General features: G+C 42.9%; 1 long non-coding RNA gene across 1 annotated transcript; it reads right to left on the bottom strand.

The window, feature by feature from the left end:
• Positions 1-981: 981 nt before the first annotated feature.
• Positions 982-12,720, bottom strand: LOC309659427. The gene is made up of 2 exons (XR_014262803.1): positions 4,307-12,720; positions 982-4,270 (listed from the first exon to the last, which is right to left on the bottom strand). It is a non-coding gene; the product is annotated as an uncharacterized lncRNA (long non-coding RNA).
• Positions 12,721-14,444: the final 1,724 nt, after the last annotated feature.

The raw sequence follows: 14,444 nt of genomic DNA, 5'->3' as shown, positions 1-14,444 counted from the left end.
ATTAACGTCTGGTGAGTGAATGAGGATCCTATGTGTATTGTGCTTTGCATTTGCCTTGGTGTTACGTGGCCATAAAGGCACGTTGCTCCCTCTTCACGTGGGCCTCAACTCTCTTCCATTGGCACCTAATAGCTTTGGAATGGATTGGTCTGGTTAATATTTTAGTTTTCCCCTTTACCACAATTCCTACTCCCAAGGGGCTGCAGATAATTTTTGTAGAGACAGACCACGCTGTGATGGGCCCATGCGTGCTTGAGGTTCTTGCTTCCTGCATGCTGTTCAACCAAAAACTGAGGCCGCATTCCACTTTTACTGTCAAGGATGAAGAGGAAAAGTGTAAATTTAGAAAGTCTGATTAGCACAAACTGCCTCACAACCCACCCTTGGCCTTTTTGTCGCAGAGTGTTTGGTACATGTGGGTTTGTTCCTCTGATCAGATTTTGAAACCCCACGCTTTTCCAGGGACTAACAAGCAAACAGGCTGGTAACAGGCACACAGCCAGCTGGCCGCCTGACCGCACTCGTCCTCCCCTGTGTTGTCACCCCTTTGGCTTATATCTGAGAGCAAGACCTCCGGACGGTTGTAGTGACCTGTCTGCTCTGATCTGGCTGAGAAGCCATTAGTTAAACTTCTGCAAAAAGAGCAGCCACTTCCCTGTGAGAAGAGCAGGAGTCGTTAAAATTTTCTCTCTGAAATGAGAGCAAATGTTGGGTACAGAGACAGAAAAAGATTTTCTATGAAAGATGCTTATCAAATCCTGGGCCCAAACAAGGAGGAATATTTAAACTTGCAAATGAAAAATACCTGGTGTCAACAAATCTTCCCAGCATGGCTCCAGCAGCCTATTTTTCTGGGAGTGTTGTTAATCAGTCCTCTGTTACCGAACCAAACATGGGTCCAGCTGCCCGCATGTAGTAAAGTCAATCTACTGACACCAGGTCGTGGTAAAGGAAGGTGCAGGTTTATTGCAAGGCCAAGCAGGGAGTGTTTTTAATCAGTCCTCTGTTACCGAACCAAACATGGGTCCAGCTGCCCGCATGTAGTAAAGTCAATCTACTGACACCAGGTCATGGTAAAGGAAGGTGCAGGTTTATTGCAAGGCCAAGCAGGGAGTATGGGCAGCTCATGCTCAGAAGACCTGAACTCCCTGATGGCTTTCAGGGAAAGGTTTTTAAACACAGGGTGAAGGAGAGGGGTGTGGGGTGCGTGATCAGCTCGTGGACATTCTTCTGATTGGTTGATGGTGAGGTAATCAGGAGTCAACATCATCAGCCTTCTGGTTCCAACCGGTCTGGGGTCTATGTGCTTGTGGGCAGCATACAGTTAACTTCTTCCACCTGGTGGGAGTTTCAGTATCTGCAAAACAGCTCAAAGATATGGCTCAGGATATTATCTTTGGCCCTTGAGGAGGAACTAAAGGGACTTGACTTTGTTTAATGGCCAAGCTATTATTATTTTTTCTTGCTTGACTGTTTTCCTTTCTTTTTGCATTTTCTCACTTCTCTGATTAAATTTGCTCTTTGGAACTTAGAGGAGGCCTGGGAGGCTAAAGTTTTTCTACAGACAAGAGGCAGGTGGAGGACAGCGGGGGTGGGGGTCCCATTCTGGGAAGGCTCCAAAGGGTCCTGCTCAGTTACAAGTGCTTAAAAGCTGGTGTATGCAATTATTGAGCCAGCACATGTTCTAGAGACCCTATTAGAACACACTCTGGGAATCTGTAATAATGTATGGATGTTTTATCTCACCCACCACACACACACACACACACACACACACACACACACACACACACCCTGTTTTATGAGCCATTGGGCAAGTCAACAATTGCTTAGTCCACCCCAAACTCCCACGTGTCTGGGAACTGCCCTTCCCACCTCTAGGAGTCCCATGGGATCTACCATGTTCCTACCACCCCCTTACCCGCCAGCCTCAGATATCTGTTCTCGACTGGCTCTCGACCCAAGTAGACCAGCGCCTCCCTGCTCCAAAATGTATAGATCTGGGATATACAAATGTATAGATACAGCTCAGCAAGTCTCCACAGCCACAGCTATGAGACGTGAGGCTCAGAAGCCATCAGTGATCGAGTTTCCTACACGAGAGAAGAAAGAAGCAGAGACAAGAAGCAGAGGGAAGTTCTTGGGACTTGTAGGGTCCCTGGAGGTGGTAGTTGCTCCTGAAGCCGAGCTCTGTCCTTCCTTTCTGCATCTTGGCTGGGCAATGATTCCGTAGATTCTGTAAGCCCTTCCAGGGCCTGCTGCCTAGTTTGGCATGGTCCACAAGGTAAGAATGTACATCTTTTTAATGGTTGAAAAAACTCAAATGAATAACATATCTTGCGACATGTCGGAATTATATGAAATCCAAATAAAGTTTTATTGGGACACAGACATACTCCTTTGTGTACAAATTGCTACAGCTGCTTTTGTGCTACAAAGACAGAATTGAGTAGTTGTGACAGAGCCCAAAAACTGTAAAATATTTACTATCTGGCTCTTTATAGAAAAAAACGAGCCTATCCTAAAGTCAGAAACAATGGAGCATCCTTTAAAAACCCATGAAATTAAATCAATTTTAAAAAATGTTACTCATGGTTCAGTCACTATGGAAAACAGCATAGAAGTCCCTCAGAAAGTTAAAAAGAGAACTACCATAGGATCCAGCAATTCCACTTCTGGATATATATCCAAAGAAAATGAAATAACTGTCTTGAAGCGATATCTGCATCCCCCTGCCCTTTGTTTATTGTGGCATTAGTTACAACAGCCAGTGGAGACAACCTAAGTGTCCATTGACAGCTAAATGGATAAAGAAGATGTGGAGATACATAGAGGTATAGATATAGATGGATATAGATACAGATATAGTTGCCAGAGATGGGGGGTGGGGAAACGGGTGAAGGGGGTCAAAAGGTACAAAGTTCTAGTTATTGATATAAGATAAATAAATTCTGGGACTGTAATGAACAGCATGGTGACTATAGTTAACAATACTGTATTGTACAGTTGACCCTGGAACAACACGGGTTTGAACTGTACGAGTCTATTTATATGAAGATTTTTATCAATAAATATGTACAGTACTACACGATCCCTGGTTGACTGAATCCACAGATGTGGATACGGAGGCATCACTATCAAGTTATACGTGGATTTTCGACTTGGAGGGGTGACCATTGTATATTTGAAAGTCGCTAGGAGAGTAGCTCTTAAAAGTTCTCATCACAAAAAAAAAAAAAAAATAGTAACCATGTGAGATAATGGACGTGAACTAAAAGTATTGTGGTTATTTGATACAGGTAGTAAATCATTGTACACCTGAAACTAAAACAATGTCTTATGTCAATTATATCTTAATAAAGCTGGAGGAAAAACAATTTCTAAATGTCACTCATTGCTGCAAAAGCTCTAGCAGCTGTATATTTGGAGAGAGGTTTCAACTGCAACCATGATCCTCTAGGAACAAAACAAAACAAAAAAAAAGAAAAGAAAAGGAAAGAAAAGAAAAAGAAGCCACCTTCAGTCTTTATACACATAAGGGGTCTTCGGTCATCTATACATATAAAGCGAATGAAGAAATGCATTGCCTCTAAGCGGAAGCTCCCACTGCTTAATTTCTGAGCCCTGCCATTTGGAAGAAGCTGGCCACCCTGGCCCCTGTAGATGGTGTGCTCAGGACCCTTAGGCATTGTACACACCTGGCCTATCACGAGCAAGTCCATCTGATCCTCTCACGGTTTCATCCTTCCTAAGGTGAGTTCAAAAAAGACCTAATTTCCTCCTAACATCTCCTGAAAGCGGATTCTAATTCAAACTGAATCTTTAAGGTAGAGGTTGTTTACGTTCGGCAAAATGTCCCAGACAAATTACCAGGAAAAGAAATAGCAGCAACATCCTTTATCAGATATTCTGACTAAAGGACAAAGGAAATAATCCAAAATGAGGGTGGAGTGGGTTGAATGCATCCTCCCAAAATTCATGTGCATCCAGAACCTCAGGATATCGTTAAGGATCTCAAGATATCGTATTGGATTTAGGATGGTCCCTAAATGCAGTGACTGTGTCTTTATAGGAAGAGGAGAGGACACAGAGAAGGTGGTCTTGTCAAGATGGAGGCAGAGATTGGAGTGATGCAGCCACAAGCCAAGGGATGTCAGGGGCGCCCAGGAGCTGAAAGAGGAGAGGAAGGATTCCCCCAGAGCCTTCAGAGGATGGGGCCCTGCCAACAACTGATCTCAGACTTTTGGTCTCCGGAACTGTAGGGCAATATCTCAGACTTTTGGTCTCCGGAACTGTAGGGCAATACATTTCTGTTGCTTTTAGTCCTTCTTTTTGGCAGCCTCACAAAACTCATACAGAGGGGGCTTGGGTTTCCATACAGAGTGGAGAATATGGTGGTGGGTTAAGTAAGTTATCCACACAGGATAGAAAAGTCCTCTTGGACCATCTAGACCTCCCATCTAATGCCTTTATCCCTTCCCTCTCGCTCCAGTCAAGAAACCATGTCATCGAGACTTACATACTTCCAGGAACAGGAAAATCACTCCACAGCCCTCTTGCGATGATTAATTCGATGTGTCATCTTGCTTGGACAATGGGATGCTCAGATATCTGGTTACACACTATTTCTGAGTGTGCCTGTGAGGGTGTTCCCAGAAGAGATTAGCTTTGGAGCTGATGGACCGAGTAAAGCTGATTGCCCTCGCGTTGTGGGTGGGCGTCAACCAACCCTTTGAGGGCCCAAGTAGAACAAAAAGGCTGAGGAAGGTTGAATTCTCTCTCTCTGCCTGCCCTGGGACTGGAACTTATACCATCAGCCTTCCTGGTTCTCAGGCCTTAGCATGTGACTGGAATTTACCAGCTCCCCTGCGTCTCCAACTTGCAGATGACAATTGTGGGATTTCTCAGCCTCCATAATTGCATAAGCTGACTGCTTATAATAAATCTCATTATACAGATAGATATAGATGATATAGAAAGAGCCTATTGTTTCTGTTTCTCTGGAGAACCCTAAATATTACACTTCTTATTTTTGAGTACATATATTTTTAAAAATTTTTATTGGAGCGTAGTTGATTTACAATGTTGTGTTAGTTTCAGGTGTACAACAAAGTGAATCAGTTATACATATACATATATCCACTCTTCTGAAGCAACGGATTCCATCTTTGGACAATTCTTTTTTGGAACAAACCCAAAATCTCTCTCTTTAGAGCTTACACCTACTGACTACAAACGCTCCTCTTGAGGTCGTCCTTATCCAATCTACCTTCCCCATGACAGCCTTTCAACTACTAGGAGATACTGTTGTGTGTCCTTGTGTCTTTTCTTCCCTCAATTTTCCACCCCGTTCCTTTCAGCTGAGTTACTGAGTTACAGTGAGTTACTGAAGTCTAACTCCTGGACCCTTGATCTCCAGGCACTTAAAGTCAAGGAGACCTATTCACAGCAGCAGTTTTTGATGTTTCCCATATCAGCCAGGCTGTCATTGTTTGTTTGTTTTTGTGTGTGTGTGTGTGGTGAAATATACACAACATAAAATTTACCATTTTAACCAAAAAAATATATCTCTTATAACACAGCTTCTGCTCCCCCTGAGCACACCAGCTCTTCTCCTTTGCACGTGTTCCATGTCTTTTGCATTCCCTTTCATGTGGGTGCCTCAGAGTTGGATGTCATGCTGCAGTCACTATCTGGCTACACAGATGAGAGTAGGGCCATTGCTGCCCTTTTTCTGGGTATTGTTTGTTGATTTCCATTGTTTCCTTTGAATCACATGATATTTAACTTAAGAAATCACAGCAGCCTGCTCTGTATAGGAAAAGTATGATGGTAAGCTTCCAAATAGTTCCAAGAAATGGATTGCTGTTTGTGTGAATCTGTCATTTAGGGAGAAGGAGCCTGGAATGGAAGTCCCTTGGGTAGGTAGGGAGAACAAAAGACCGGGGATGCAGTGCCCCATGACAACTTGGGGGGCAAGTCTTATTTTATCTGCTAGAAGAGGCAGGAAATGCCCCTGATTCCCTAAGCACAGCAAATAGCCAACCAATAAAATCCATAATGACAATTTTGAAACAAACAAATATTGTGATAATTATTCCATTTGCTTTAAAGAATTTTAAAGAACATTTTTTTTCTTATTAGTAATAATAGTCATAATTGCCATCAATTACTGGGCAATTACTATGTGCCAGGTGCAGTACAAAGAACTTCACATCCATTATCCCATGAACTCTTACAACTCTATGAGGTGCATATGATTAGCCCCATTTTGCAGCTGAGAAAACTGAGGCTTAGAGAAGTTAAGTGACTCATCCAACAGCACATGCCAATAGAGTGGGGCATGGTTTGAACCAGGTTTATCTGAAGGTGAGGCTCATGTTTTTGGCCACCAGGCTGCAGTTGTATAAAGCAGTCAACTCAAAATGGAGACTGGGGAAGCCAAAGTCATCACGCCTTCAAACACACAACTCTACATAAGCCTTCAGCACTGCTGCTTCTAGAGCCCTCCAAACCAAGGTCCCACCCACTCATTTCTGCCACTCCTTTTCACCCCAATGTTCAGCCTTCTTACTCTGACTCAAGAAAGACAAACCAACCAATGAAAGCCTGGCCTCCAAGTTGTCCTCTTTGAACCAAACTCTTTCCTATTTATAAAATGCACTATTCGTAATCCTACATCCTAATTTGTACTTTCTGTAACACATTTTCCTATTGGTAAAATTCCAACTGCCTTATCACCACCATCCTTTTTGTCCTTAGAGAAATTCCCTGTAGATATCATCAGCTCCATACACAGGTGAGAACCAACTTTCTTCTAGAAACTTCGTAGTACCCATGACAATACCCCCAACCCTCAGTAGCTTAGGGGAGCAAGAAAGGAAGGGACTTCATCTAAATCCCAGATACTTTTAATTGTGGCCAATGCGTCATGAATAACCAGAATAAAGCTCTTAAAACATTCTTATTTCTTTTAATTCCAAAAGCATGCATATACCCTGCCTTTTACTAATCATGTACTTCATTTTTTAAAATTTTTATTCGAGCATAGTTGATTTACAATGTTTTGTTAGTTTCAGGTGTACAGCAAAGTGAATCAGTTACATGTATACATATATCCACTCTTTTTTAAAGTCTTTTCCCACATAGGCCATTACAGAGTATTGAGTAGAGTTCCCTATGCTATACAGTAGGTCCTTATTAGTTATCTATTTTATATATAGTAGTGTAATGGTATACTTTAAAAGTTATTTTTTTGCTACTTCCCTGTTCAAATGCATGACATCCTCTCTAAAAAATAGGTCACCTATTATTTACATTCTTTGGAATGTCCTCAAATAGATTTTTTTTTTGATGGGGAAGAACAATAATTTTTTTTTTCATTCAAGTATAGTTGATATACAATATTGCATTAGGGGAGAAGAATAATATTGATGTTAAGCCTTCCTCCCTGCAAAGTATATATTAAAGTACATATTTATCAAGATTTCTGCTCTTCTCATAACATAAGAACATGTCCCTGGCAGATCTCTGACATTTTAATCCCCTAATTTTTCACAAGTTCTTAAAGCAGATGAAAAACAAATATTCACCCTTGGTTGCAAATAGGTCATTAGGCTACAGTCAATGGGATATTAGATTAAGGCTGAATCGTCTCTTTCAGAAACTCCTTGTGTGTCCTTTGGAAAATCACACAACCTCTCTGGTGTTTTGTTCTGTTCTGTTTTGTTTTATTTGAGGCAGGCTGGATTAAATCATCTCTGAGGTCAATTTTGGCTTTAAGACTCTACTTCTATGATCATGGTCCTTTCCCTGTTATTCTGTGATACTGTGGATATTGTGGATATTTGTAATTGGGACAGGGGTCCAGACGAGGTCCGTGGGTGGAATGTAAACACATTCATAAGGAGACATAGAAGTGGTGACACTGGATTCTGTTGTGACCCAGGTCAGCAAATGGGTATTTGGCCCCCTCCCCTGCAATATTTGTCTTCATGGTAAAAATCTAGCTCCGAGAAACGATGCTGAATCCACAGATCTTGTCTCTGGGACTCATCAGGGGGACAAAGATGGAGTTTCCCAGCTCTCATTAATCCACATGGAAAAGATTAAGCAGCACCGACACTGTGACCACTGGGAAAATTACAGAAATAAAGATCATTACATGCATCTGGTTTTCCAGGGGGAAGACATGGAGATAAAGCCTTAAGTCTTTAATAAGGTTAGAAATTAAAACTGGGATTAATGACAACAAGAAGCATTTATAAGAAGCTGTACCTGACACTCCTGCCTAAGTTTTGCTGGCCTGATTTCTGGAACATTTTCTATGTTGTTAATATTTATCACCAGCTTCTTTTCTGGTTGAAAACAACTGTCACTGCCCACTGGTTTCAGGTCCACAGCCTTCTCCTTAGACATACTCGTCCTGCTTCAGACTGTACTTCGTAAAAAGCAATAATTCAACACTGTTCCCATGAGGTTTCTGTAGAGATGAGGTAGTATGGATCTCTGAATATCAGTGGAGCTTTGAGGTCTGGCCTTGTCCTGTGATACACTGAGAAAACAGCTCCCGTGACAGGTGACTGAGGGGTATGCACCCTGGGCTCAGGATGGGGAGGGGAGAATGGACTCCCTCCTTATTAAATAGCTCAGATACTCCTACAAGTGGAGATGCAGAAGCCTCTGCTAAAATGTAACTGTGCCACTCAGCTGACCAACTTTTATGGGTTGAATTGTGTGCCTCCAAAAAGATATGTTGACATCTTAACCCCCAGGACTTAGGATGTGACCTTACTTGGAAACAGCATCTTTATAAAGGTAATCAAGTTAAAATGGAGTCATTAGGGTGGGCCTTCATCCAATATGACTGATGTCCTTAAAAAAAGGGGGAATTTAGACACACATACGCACACACGCAAACACACACAGACACACACAGAGGAAAGAGACACAGGGAGAATGTGTGTGAAAGTGGAGGATTGGAGTGATGAGTCTACAAGTCTAAGAACACCAAAGATTGATGGCAAACCATCAGAATCTGGGAGAGCAGACTGGAGCACATCCTTCTCTCATAGTCTTCAGAAGGAACCAACCCCACAGACACCTTGATCTCAGACTTCCAGCCTCCAGAAATATGAGAGAATAAATTTGTTGTTTAAGTCACCCCATTTGTGATACTTTGTTATGTCAGCCCCAGGAAACGAATACACCAACACTTCAACTGAGTAGAAAGTATGAGTGCCTTAGCTACTATCGCCTGGCAAAGAACAGCATTGTAAAGGAATAGAAAATGTGTCAAAGTGGGAAAGCTTGGAAGATCCAGAGGAGAGGGTGGTGCAAGCAAAGGGCATATCAGAGGCCGTGTTGCCACAACGGCTATGGAAACCCAAGGGCTAATCTAAGAGCACCAGAAACCTTAGCGAGTTGAGGACAGATTCTAAACTGAAGGTCAGGAAGGTGTTGAAGATAAGCTCTCCCTACACCACAGTTTGCTGAGGCTAACTGTGGTTTTATCCATATTTGAGTTTGCAGTTAATTATGGGGTTTCAAAATTGATTATACCTAGTAGCACAATCTACCAGATTATCTTAGCTCCCTTCACCCACGACCATTAACCATGAACAAGAACCACGACCACATTTCCTGTTACCTCTATGGCTTGTTCACAGGGCTGAGCTTATCAGGGTGCCAGGCCTGGTCAGGTAGATGGATCCAACCTTAGCCACCAGGATGCTGGGGACATCTTTGCGACAGAGTGCTGGTGTGTAAAACATATGAAGAGTCTGGTTGTGGACACTGGTCCGACTCCAGGACAAACCTAAGCAAGCCTGCAGAAAAAGATGAAGCTTAAATCCAACCCCTTCTTTTTCTTAGCCCATTTCCACGTTGACTTCTTGTGCTGTTGCCCACAATCCACCCAGACCTGCTCTGCTCCTTGCCAAGTTCAGCTCCTTCCAGAATGTAGCCCTAACCCATCATGGCATGGCAGATCTCAATAACCAGAACATTCCAGAGTGCAGAAGGTAGGTGCAAATAGTACACTGTACTAATTAGAATTAAGTTCAGCTGTAAGTAACAGGGAAAAAACCCCACGAAATAATAGAAGACTAAGCAAGATAGAGTGTTTCTGTTTAGTTTGAAGGAGTTTAGGGGAGGACATTTGAGAGTAGAAAGATGCTTCACAGTGTCAGGGACCCTTTTTTCCTTCTTGCTCCACTTCAGATGGCCTCAAAGTCATCCTATTGTTCTAAGATGGCTGCCAGAGCTCCGGCCAACACGATCGCATTCCAGCCACGAGGAAGGACAAAAGGGAAGGAGAAGAGCATGCTTTCTTTCTTCAAGGACAGTTCCCAGAAGTTGCTACATTAGCCTAGGTCTCATTAGCCAGAACTTAGTCACATGGTCACACCAAACTACAAAACAGGCTGGGAAATATAGTCCTCAGTGTTGGCAGCCATGTGACCTAAAAATCAGTGATTCCAGTAAGACAGGACAGGGCTGTTCAACCTTGGCACAACTGCTGAGCCTGATGAGTCTTAGGTGCAGAAGCTACCCTGGGCACTGTGGAGCATTTAGCAGCATCCCTGGCCTCTACCTTCTAGATGCCAGCAGCAGCCCCCTATGTGTGATGAACAAAAATGTCTCCAGCCATCGTCTAAGGTCCCCTAGGGGCCAAAATCACCCCCAGTTAAGAATCACTGCTCCAGAAGAAGAGAAGGCGAATTAGCCATTTCTGCCACCTCCACTTCACCTTGTATCCTGCCCCACTCTCATGCCTCGTCTGTCACTGAAGGTCACCTTTTCACTTTATGTTATTCCTTGATTCTGGTACACTAACCCACCACTTTCAACTCATACTCTGCTTCCTAGACAATATTGGGTACAACACCCCTGAATCAACCCTGACCTAAGATCTCCCAGTCTGGGGAGTAGTCCCTTACCCATGCATAGCAGGACATGGACTCGGAATTACAGTCAGAGAAAAGCAACACAGAGAAACAAGCTTGTTTGAATTCATTATGGAATATTGAACATCCTGAAGGAGATGCAGCCTTTAAAAAGGTCAGTGTTGCACATATGCATATATCATAGGTAGCAGGGATTATATTTTTTAAAATGTTAAGACACGATCTGTTCCTACTTACTGGGTGACTATCAGCTTATTGAAGCTGAAAGATTCACTGCTTTGCGAAGAGAATGGATACTGCTCAGGAGAGAATTCATCGATTTGTTGGATGCTTCAAACTAAATTTTTCAAGGTCCTTGGTGAGTAGTTGGGGGAAAAGGAAGGCAGTAGACTTGAAAGCCAAGTTTTCAAAAGAGAAAGAAAAAGGATTTCTTAGAATTTCCAAAGCTGCATTTTATATATCAAGAACTAAAGCTTTGAGGACTTCCCTGGCTGTCCAGTGGTTAAGACTCTGCACTTCCAATGCAGGGGTATGGGTTCGATCCCTGGTCAGGGAACTAAGATCCCACATGCTGCTTGGTGCAGCCAAAAAAAATAAAAAATAAAAAATAAAGCTGCAGAAAAAAAGAAAACAAACAACTTAAAAAAAAAAGAACTAAAGCTTTGAGGAAAAGCCACAGAGTAGGTCACAGTGTGTAGGCTATGACATGAGGGGAGCTCGCAGCCCATAGGAAGAATACAGGCCCTTCCAGGGCCCTGGGGAAGAACCTGGAAAGAATTCCGAGGGGATGAGAGAAGGAGCCTCAAGAAGCACTTGGCACGCATATCCTGTTGAGTCCTGGGCAGCCAAGAGACAGACAATGGCAGGAGCACCTGGACAGACCCAGTGGAACCTGGGTACCTTGGGAGAAAGGAGAGTCTGGGGGCAACATGATTCCCGGGCAGGAGATTAGCAGGGTCTGAGGAAGGAGGTGCAAAAGTGAGGACCTGAGCTAATCCTTCACACCCACCCCTGAGCGTGCCACGTGAGGAAGACATTCAGAAGCCGCACATACCCCTTTGGGCTTGCAGAAGTGCCAAGAGTATCTATGGGAAAAAAGAGAGTTGAGACAAGGACAGGGAGGCTTTGGATTGTAGGAATCTTTGACGCAGGGACTTTCCCAGGGACCACAGACTTTAGCAGCAAGAGCCAGCCAGCAGGCACCCAAGATGGTAATAGACACAGCCCTGTAGACTCAGCGGAAATGTCCATGAGCAGGAGGGATGATCTGGAACTTAGAGAAGGCCAAAGAGCAGATGCCACCAGTCCTCTGCCGTGAGACAGGAAGCCATCTCTGACCATCAGTTACCCCTTTGGGAAAGGAGGGGGAAAAGGGAAGTAGGGAGAAATCCTGAAAAAACTGATTATTTACCTGAAAGACACTGAGTAGTCAAAAGAAGCTATTTAAACCTGAAATTATCAAATGATAATTTAAGTTATTGTATTAGCTCGAGCTGCCGTAACAAATAACCAGAGACTGGGTGGCTTAAACAACAGAAATTTATTGTCTCACAGTTCTGGAGGCTGGGAAATCCAAGATCAAAGTGCTGGAAAGGTAGGTTTCATTCTGAGGCCTCTTCTCTTCGCATATAGATGGTGCCATCTTGCTATGTGCTCACATGACCTCTTTGTGCGTTTGAGGGGACAGAGAAGCTGTCTGGTGTCTCTTCCTATAAAGACATCAGTCCAATCAGATCAAGGCGCCATCCTTATGACTTCACTTAACCTTAATACTTTCTTAGTCCAAATACAGTCACCCTGGAGGTCAAGGCTTTGACATATGAACTGGGCTGGGCCGGGGGTTGGGTTGGGGGGGGGATGGAGGGTGGGTGGGGAGGGACACAAACAGTCAGTCCATAACAGGTAGCAAATTTAAGTGCTTTTTTCTACCCAGTTGGATAAGGGGCTCAAGATCAAGTTTATTTCCATTATAGAGAGGTGAACTAAGTTCCTCTGTTCACATCTACATGTGTGACCTGCAAAAACATGTAAATATCTAAGTGTATACAGTTCAAATATAAGCCACTTGAGGATTTATACAAAATGTTAGCATTGGGTATCATTTGGAAATGGCGTTTTGGGTGATATGTATTTTATTCTTTTCACATACTTATATTTCCATATTTAACCTGCATTTCTTTTATAATAAGAAAAAACACACATAACACTAAAAAATAGTCGCTATCATCCAACCATCAAGATTTTGTACAAAAATGATAAGCATGATGATATTTAATCCTGGAAAGATCTGGGGAAATGAGTACTTTCATTCCTTGCTGGTAGAAACTTGAATTATTCCAGTCTTTCTGAACGGCCATGTGGTAATATGTATGAAAAGCCTTAAAATGTGTATCTGCTCTGACTTAGCAATTCCACTTCTAGAAATTTGTTCTTTAAAGATTTATTTTAGGGAACCTAAGAACATGCATAGAGACTTATACAAGGATTTTGTGGCATCTTTATTAGCAAAACCCTAATAAAATAATTGGACCCAAGTGTCCAATTATAGGTAACTGAAGAAAAGAATTAGGATATTCTATACTATGGAATATTATGCATCCTTTAAAACTCAAGTTGTAGAAGCATATTTGTGTTTATGGTATATTGCTAACTGAAAAACTAAGCTACAAAACTGCAGGTTTAGTATTACTTCATTAGCCACAATATTAATGCAAAACAAAATATCCCAGAACTCAGTGGCTTACCCCAGACAGTTGCTCTCATGCTCACATTGGGCAGGTTGTCTGAGGTTAGGCTGATCTGGGCTGGGCTCTGCTGGGTGGCTCTTCTTCAGGCTGGGGCAGCGGAATGGGCTCCCAGCTGCAGGTGGGGTCAGGCCTATTTTCGTTGTCTCTCATCCCTCCAGGACAGCAGCTCCCAGGGGCACATTCTCAGAGTGGAACAAGCCCCACCCATAACCAAATTTAAAGCCTCTGTTCATTTACATCCACCAGCATTCCATGACCGCAGCAAGTCCACGGCCAAGCCTTGTACCAATAACTTGGGAAACTATAATACTTGGTGCTGCCATAAGTGAGAGGAATGGCCAGGTGGCATGGCAAAGGGCACGGGTATGTGGAGGGGGGTAGAATTGCAAATAAGATTGCCATCTTCCACCTCTGACACTTTTTAAAAAATAATTAACATGCAATATCTACCTCTCTATTATCTATTTACGAAAGAATCTTTTTCAATAAGAAATGGGTTTTGCATTGAGTGACAGAAATCTTGACTATGACCTAAAAAGTAAAATGTTAATTTTTCTAATGGAACAAGAAGACCAGAGGCAGGTAGACCAACAATGTCATCAAAGAGGGAGGCTCTTCTGTCACCCTGACCAACCATCCTCAGCATGTGGCCTTCATCCTTAAGTCACAAGATGCCTGAGGTCCTGCAGGTATGTGTGTGCCGCTCCCCAAACCTTGACTTTTTCAGAAGTATTGATTTTGTTTACATGGATTAATATGGACTTGGTCTCTACCTTGGTGGGTACAAAGA

The sequence above is a fragment of the Balaenoptera physalus genome, assembly GCF_965194825.1.
Source record: "Balaenoptera physalus genome assembly, chromosome: 4".
NCBI lineage: Eukaryota > Metazoa > Chordata > Mammalia > Artiodactyla > Balaenopteridae > Balaenoptera > Balaenoptera physalus.
This window is presented reverse-complemented; position numbering and strand designations above follow the sequence as displayed.